At 42.3% G+C, this 7,037-nt stretch overlaps 1 long non-coding RNA gene across 1 annotated transcript; it reads left to right on the top strand.

The window, feature by feature from the left end:
* The first annotated feature begins 2,603 nt into the window (after window positions 1-2,603).
* Window positions 2,604-5,153, top strand: LOC103175485. Its single transcript, XR_487492.1, has 3 exons — window positions 2,604-2,652; window positions 3,088-3,247; window positions 4,840-5,153. It is a non-coding gene; the product is annotated as an uncharacterized LOC103175485 (long non-coding RNA).
* Window positions 5,154-7,037: the final 1,884 nt, after the last annotated feature.

Genomic DNA, 7,037 nt, shown 5'->3' with positions numbered 1-7,037 from the left:
AGCTACCACAACAACAACAACAACAGAGAGCTCAGTCAGTTAATACATGGGGTGAGAACCATAAGTGAGGATGAGTGGTAAATAGGGGAAGCGGACACTAACTGCAAGCGCAGCCCCTAACAACCCCATTAGAGGCAATGGGTCATGCCTGTTTAGGCTGCTGAGGTTTTCCCTTGGGTTAATTCATGTACCAAACCTGTTCCTGTGCGCATTCAGTATCTAAGGTGTGCAGATCTGTTGTGTCAGGCTTCTGGAGAAAAGGGAGGTGAAAGAAAAAAGGTGACACTTTTGCAGATCACCAGACTTTCCTTGGAAAGACCGTGGTGGATTCTTCTCTCATTGCCCCTTTTTGATTGTCCCCGGCCTATTCAATCACTACAGTAACAGCTTATATATTTCTAAGCTATTATGTTGATATAAAGGTCCCTCCCTACCCTCCGAGGGGATGATGCATCTTCACATTTTGAAAAAAATTAATAAGCGGCAACATTTGGCTTCAAGCTATAATCTGAACTGAATTCTTTTTTGACATGACAAACAAATGATAGAAAAGAAACAGGGTGTAACCACAACATGGTAACCAAGCAGCCTGTTTTCTCTGGTATCTTATTGGTAATACAACAAATAGCAAGTGGATGAACGCACATATCAGCTCATGTTTTCACCTCTGAAAATTATGAGCAACAATAATAATAATATTCCTTGCGGTTGCCTTGCCGTTTCGTAGAGATATCTCAAAGCGCTTCATAAGACACATTGTAATGCGGGGAGACTGTGGGGATTTTGTGGGGGAACACCCTTGAGAAGCCTTTTTAGAAGCTTTGGAAACTCACCTTTTTTTTCTCTGGGGTTCTGAAAGCCTGAAGTACGAGACACGGCATCAGGTTTTATTATTCTGTAAAAATTGGTGATGGCAAAAGTGAAGTGGTCCGGGCAAACCGGCACAATCACGCACGCGCGAACACATTCACACAGCAGAATTAAATCCTCTGACGTTACATGAAGGGGAAAATTGCAGAATATGTTATTATCCCGGTGACATTATCACATTCTGGAGTGTTATAATTATTAATAATAACAATCATCCTTGCATTCGACGTAACGTCTACAACGTCTAAACTGCACTGTGTATCTTCAAGCTTCATATTCTGTAGGGTGTGGGAATATTTTAATGTCTGGCTTTGCCTCAGTGTACAGCTATTGCTGCTCCTGAGCTGACTCTTACTCCTGCTCTCAATGCAATTACTTGTTGTTGACTCGAGAAGCCTATAAACTGAATGACTTTGCTTTTCAGTTTCACAGTGAGCTCCAGTTTTACAAGACAGCAGTCTTTGGTCCTTGATTGACAAAGAAACTTGTTAGATTGATTTGTGGTTGACGGGATCCAGAGTAAATGGAAGTGCTGCTCCGTCTGTCCGCAAAAAAACTTTAAGATGAGCAAAAGCCAACCTGTCCAACTTTTATGTTTTTATATCACTATTTTTCCCCCCCCATCTTCCCTAAAGTGGGTCAGTCTATCTCAGCTTGGTAGCACTCCTGTCTCTGGGTCAATAGGTTGTGGGTTCAAGCTTCAAATCAGGGACTTTAAGCTCACAGTTCCTGGTGAGAGCAACTTAGAACAAGCATAAATCAGGTTTTCTGCTCTGAACCTATGTACTGAGGGACGTGATGTCAAATCAAATGGCCCCCAGCAGTATCAAAGGGCTATTGAACACTACCAATGCCCAAAACTGGCTGGACAAAGGTGACTCAATCTATGCAAACCCCTTGAATGTGCAATGATGGAGCAGGAGAGGCTCTCACGTTGTGGTGTTGACAAACGCCGTGGTTGGCAGGAAAGGAGAGCATTCATGATGATAGCTCAAGTAGTCAGCCGAATGGGGAACCGCAGATAAAGGCAGGCGACCCAATGGAAACAACGCCACAGAAGTGGGTAGTAAGGAAATTATCGGTCAACACAAGTATTCTGCAAAGAATATGACTACAACACTTGGGCAAGTGTAGATCTCCAATGGGAGATTTCTTCTCCGCTTATTAAGTCTAAAAATATACAGTCAACTCCCTGTACAATATATTCTGTGAAGCGCTTTAGTTTCAACGACGTGATAAGGCACTATATCAAATGCAAGGATTATTATTTTATTACCAAGGTCCTATCTGCTGTTCAGATGGACATTAAAGATGCCAAGGCACTATTTGAGAAGAGATGGGAGTTTCTCCTGGTGTCATGACCCAACAACCCCCCTCTCCCTTCCCCTCCCCAGTTACAATTAGTCATTCACTCCACAGCTGTTTGTGGGACACTGCTGTGCGCAAATAGGCTATCTGCAAATACGCAGTCACTATATTTTGCAGCAAAGTCCCGTGAAGTGCTTTGAGATGTCACGACCACGTGACGAGGTGCTATATCAAACACAAGGAGTAATATATTGTAACGTGGTTGGTCCCCAGTAATCCTCGTGCAGCATGTAATTCGATCCGGTACAACTTCACTCCAGAGACCTTCAGTGAAAAACTGAAGCCAGGCCTTGCATAAACTTATACTACTGGCTTTCAATCGCAGCTCACAGAGCCCCCCCACCACCCACCTCCGCGCTGAATCTTACGGTCCTGAGTGTGGGGAAAAGAGAGATGATGCTTGGGAGTTTGGGGGTGGGTTCTTGTCCAAGTCTCTTGTGTGGCCGAACATATCTTTTTAATTACAACAGATACTGACTGTGCTGGTGGGATTGTCCGTATACAGATGCACTTTTCGATTACCAGTTCTCTTTGACGGGGGTGGGGGTGGGGTGGTGTGGGGGCTGCTTGTGGGATATCGCTGTGTGCAAATGGGCTAATGTGTTTCCCTGTAAACACGCAGTCACTAAATTTTACGGTAAAGTGCTTTGAGGTGTCTCGGTGCTATATCAAACATTGAGGGGTGGGTGGGGGCTGTCTGCTATGGGTCCCTACCCCGCATGAAGGGCGCTGTTATAAATGCAAGTTGTTGCGGCTGTCACATCCACCAACAAGGTGCTCCACAATTAGCTATTTCAAGAAGCACTTAGTCTTAGAGCTGTGAACAATGTTTTCTCCCCCTTCCTTCAGGCCAAGTCACTCCACTCCCACCTTGTGGCCCAGCTGAGAAAGAGTGAGACTGATCTCTCTGATCAGCGGCACAGAGCCGGGGAACTCAGAGCTCTCTGGATTGTGAAGCCCGAACTGCTTTGTGCAACACCACTGGGATTCTGGTTCAAGAGTCTCCAATGTAAGCATATAATGTGTAACAGAAGCTTCCAGGCATAGAACAGTTAAAGTGTACTAGATGTTCACAGGACCTACAATTCTATTATTGGTGTAGCACACTAGGATCAAAGGAATCTAACAACAAGAATGCTCCTGTGACCACCTGGGCTTTGGTTAAAAGGTTGTAAAGGAGCAGAGCAATAAAAACACTAGGGCCTAATGCTGCTGAAGCATTTTACAACAGGCACTTGGAGTTAACCTTATATAAACACTACATCACTCTAGATATCTTCATTAAGGAAATGGTTAACAGATTTAACATGGTAGAGTATTGGTATTCTTTTCTTTCGCCTTCTGTCCATCCTAACCCTCCTCCCCTTCCCCCTACCTCCCCACACACGTGTATTTTTCTTAAAAAAGAGTCGAAATAATTGTTTTGCGATGCAGTCATCACAAAAATAACCTATTACCTCAGTGCGTAGAACACCCTCGCCACAATCACAAAAGCATCTGAATCAATATGTCCTCTATGTGTACATTAGAGCCATGCTATATTGATTTGATCACGGCAACATCCTTCTAGCGGTCATGCGTTCAATATCATGCATTACTTACACTGCAACACTTGTGACATTACAGGGAGCTCGGAAAACTGGGAATATCATTAGGAATTACAAGATAATATTCACAATCATGCATTTAATATCTGGGTTGGAAGGATGTAAGGTTCAAGCCCTTACAACAACAAGATTACACTTGAATAGTGCCTTTCACGCAGGAACTTGAGCTCAGAGTCTAGACCTGGGCTCTCCAACACGGTACTCAATGAACAATGCATTGTCATAGACACTGTTGTTTCAATGAAGCATGTTCACCTGTTCAGGTAGACATTAGAGATCCCGTGACTTTATTTGACACAAGAGAAGCGTGTTTCTCCCAGGGTTCAGACTCACCATCCTCCATCCTCCAGAAACATTGATCATTCACCTCAGGGTTGTGTGTGAGACCTCGCTAGTTCAAATGACTGTCTACAAAAATAACCACTGCACTTGGCACAAAATGGCTGCAAAGCACTCTGAAATCTTTGATGTGAACAAGGTGATGTGATAAAAAAAAAGGTCTTTCTTTCCTTGAGTTATAACTGTATAGAAACGGAGTCGGGACTTGCATGTAATTGGAATAATCTCTCAGCTCTAAGCCAGAACAATTTTTGGAGTAGCGGACACGAGTGGAAATATAATCACCGTAATAAAATCCATTAACGTCACACCTCTACCATACCTACTGCAACGTTTCATGGTAAAGATATAACATAGGCGCTCAGGCTGCAACAGATGAACCATTTGACTCCAGGCTGGAGAGTCAGTAGTCCTCAGGATTCGTGGAACCACACTTGGGTCCTGTTGACAGAGTATTATGAAGCAGCGTTATTGGAGCTCTGCTCCAGACGAGACCAATATATTGCTTTATCTGCACGAGTGCAGATGAGTGGTGCCAGTGGTGGCTGTAATTCGCATCGGATTTGGGTTAGTCAGGCCCACTGAGGTTGGCCATTGTTAAACTTGGATTTAATCTGTTTTGATCAACGTAATTAAACCGTGTCCCTTAAACCAGATGCCTACATCTTCTGAGTGGCAAGACTATGCTGAACAGTTCTGTCCTGTGCGGCCAAGATCACCAGGAGCTAAGGTGAGAGTTGCTCATATTCACACCACATGTGGGACATTCACAGACAGCAGACGGAAGAGACTTTCACGACCGTCTTCAAGCCCAGCTTCCAGAGGCAGAAGGACAGTGAAAGGACATTGTGGCATTCTGTCTCCCAGCAGCCCGCGATTCAACATTAAATATTAATCACTGTTCCATTTACACTTTAGCAATCTTAACATAATGTAATATAACAACGACATGGAATAAACATTGTTTAATAGGCATTTTCATGTTTAATATTCATGATCTCTCAACTCGAGCTTAATAGAAACACACAGAGTCAGAACGCAGTCTACAAATGAGTAATGAGAAATGTAAAGGCTGGCTGTTAAATATTGCAAGTTTATTCTTAAACTTACAGGAAAGATAGGAAAGCATGTAAACTGTTTAATATCACAAATAAGCCAGAGACATCTGGATACTATTTCATCGTTAGTTATTTTAACGCCTAGGGCCCTTTTTTTTAAATCAATCAAAGTTCTTGAATATCATCCATAGTCAATGTCCCTATGTGCAACTTGCTATACTAAAAGGGATTTGCTAATGTTTCAAAATGATCTAAAAACTGAGACATAGGCATTACCTTGTAGGGCTCTCATGCCCACTGTAATATATATTCCTGTTTGCAAAGCTTAGAAAAAAAATTATCATTTGAGCTTGTGATTTTTAGTTGGGATTCTACATGTGAAGTCCTGTAGTTCAGTGGTTAGAGCACTTGCTTTGCAAGCGAGAGACCTGGGTTCGATTACCGGCAGGGCGAAACCTTGGGCAAGTTTCCTTACTCCACACGCCTGACAATAATCCCTCAAGAAAAAAAAACAATAATAAATTGGTCACTTCAATCCACGACTGTTTGTGGGACACTGCTGTGCGCAATTGGCTGCCGCATTTCATATACCGTCAATTCACTTTACAGTCTATTCTGTGAAGCGCTTTGAGACGTCTAGAAGACGTGAAAAGCACTATATCAAATGCAAGGATTATTATTATTATTATTATTATGTGACAGATAACCCAGCTGACCAAATAATACAAATAAAAGATGTCCTGGTGATGTTATGTAATCAGGGTTATTGGTTACTTAATAATGTCTTTGGCATCAATAAGAATCTCGCACTGGGATTATTTATTGGAAAACTCAATTTGCTCGTGTTCGTTCACTAATCAAGCAGAATTCACTGTAAGATTATTTCCTTTACGCCCATTCTGGAGCCTAAAGAGCCAACATGAGGCGAATGAATACCTTCTCAACGTTACTGAACAAACCAAATCCTTTAGCACTTTGTCTTGTCCTGTGTCAAACCTGAACACAAGTCCCCCCAGGGATGTTGCTCAGTATTAGTATGGATACAGATGTCTCCATGCGTACACTCAATACAGCATAATATATTGACAATTCAGATCGGGAGATGGCAAGTTTAATGCATGGTGTCATTGGTGTTGTACATATTGTGTTCCATTTAATTTGGATATAAATTACGCTTGCACATTGCTCTTTAATCCCACCTCTGTTGCCCAATAGAGTGACCCTGTCTCTTAACCAGCGCGGACATGAAACACAGAGTGAGTTTAACGTTAATGAAAAACTCCCTCACATCTCATTAGAAGAAGATACAAGGCCTTGTTTAATGAATAATTAAAGTTCCCCATTGGTTTGTGGTAGTTAAAAACTAATTGCATTCATCCTGTCTTGTCATTTGTAACTGATAGAACATCACATTTATTGATCAAAGATGTGCGCTGTCATAATGTATCTTTGTTCGGTGTTTTTCGACACAGAACACTTCATCTCAATCACACGACTCAATGTTTTTGTTAATTTTTGGGTGCATTTTTTCATTTTCGTTGAAGGAACGTTACAAAATTCTAAGGTTAAAACCTTCTATTTTGGGTTGTCTTTGGACCGCCTGAAAATATACATTCCTCGGAGGAAGTACAGGGCTTGGTTGATGTCAAAGTTCAAATTGAGTTGTGGGCCAGTCTCACCAATGGATTGTATTTATCAGAGCTACGGACTGTGTATGACATATTCTACTTGTCAGCCTGGCAAGGTTGGTAGCACTCTCACCTCTGAGGTTGTGGGTTCAAGCCCTACATTGGGA

Source organism: Callorhinchus milii, unplaced genomic scaffold (assembly GCF_018977255.1).
Source record: "Callorhinchus milii isolate IMCB2004 unplaced genomic scaffold, IMCB_Cmil_1.0 Scaffold20, whole genome shotgun sequence".
NCBI classification, from domain to species: Eukaryota; Metazoa; Chordata; class Chondrichthyes; order Chimaeriformes; family Callorhinchidae; genus Callorhinchus; species Callorhinchus milii.
The sequence above is the reverse complement of the archived record's forward strand: the minus strand, read 5'-3'. Positions and strand labels throughout refer to the sequence as shown.